Source organism: Arachis hypogaea, chromosome 13, assembly GCF_003086295.3.
Source record: "Arachis hypogaea cultivar Tifrunner chromosome 13, arahy.Tifrunner.gnm2.J5K5, whole genome shotgun sequence".
NCBI lineage: Eukaryota > Viridiplantae > Streptophyta > Magnoliopsida > Fabales > Fabaceae > Arachis > Arachis hypogaea.
The window spans coordinates 10,121,542-10,122,245 of NC_092048.1; positions in this window are offsets into that span (position 1 = coordinate 10,121,542).

A 704-nucleotide genomic window follows, 5' to 3' on the forward strand; every position below is an offset into this window, starting at 1 on the left:
TATATATAGCTTACGTGTCGCTTGAGGATACATTGATTGATATTATGATAATTGATATTGATATTGAAATATAATGATATTTAAATTTATAACTTAGATTATTTATAACTTAGATTACAACAAAGCTAATAAATAAAAAAAAATCAATATCTACATCTATACTATTCTTTTTATTATTTATAATATCATAATATATATATATATATTATATATATATATATATATATTTTTCATTATTCTTTATAATCATTATATACTTTTTTATAATATACTATTCTATATATATATATATATATATATAGAGAGAGAGAATAGTATTCTTTATTTTCTATATACTACATATGCGTATACATATACGTATACATACTATACTATATACTTTATTCCTAAATAACTATTACTATTACTTTACTATATTACTATTAGTATATTAGTATATTAGTATATATATATATATATATATATATATATATATTATATATATATATATATATATATATATATATATATATTTAACACTATGCACTATACATCATTCTAATCTGTTCAACGAGATAAGTCTCAAAGTGGTCCCTAAAGTTATCGTCGAGCCTCATAGTGATCCCTGAAGTTAAAAATTACTCATATTCATCTCTGAAGTTGCACTCCGGAACTCAGACTCGTCCTTCCGGCCAATTTCGTCTAGCTGGCGCAACCGGAAAGCT